At 40.6% G+C, this 249-nt stretch overlaps 1 protein-coding gene across 2 annotated transcripts in view; it reads left to right on the plus strand.

Moving 5' to 3' along the window:
• FAM118B (family with sequence similarity 118, member B) overlaps positions 1-249 on the plus strand; it is a 49479-nt gene that overhangs the window by 43728 nt on the left and 5502 nt on the right. The gene's annotated exons all lie outside the window — the stretch shown is intronic.

Consider the following 249-nt stretch of genomic DNA (forward strand, 5'->3'; position numbering starts at 1 on the left):
CCATATATGACCACTGGAAAAACCATAGGCTTGACTAGATGGACCTTTTTTGGCAAAGTAATGTCTCTGCTTTTTAATATGCTGTCTAGGTTGGTCATAACTTTCTTTCCAAGGAGTAAGTGTCTGTTAATTTCATGGCTGCATTCACCATCTGCAGTGATTTTGGAGCCCAAAAAAATTAAGTCAGCCACTGTTTCTACTGTTTCCCCATCTATTTCCCATGAAGTGATGGGACCAGATGCCATGATC

The sequence above is a fragment of the Bison bison genome, unplaced genomic scaffold (assembly GCF_000754665.1).
Source record: "Bison bison bison isolate TAMUID 2011002044 unplaced genomic scaffold, Bison_UMD1.0 scf7180017864506, whole genome shotgun sequence".
In the NCBI taxonomy this organism is placed as follows: domain Eukaryota; kingdom Metazoa; phylum Chordata; class Mammalia; order Artiodactyla; family Bovidae; genus Bison; species Bison bison.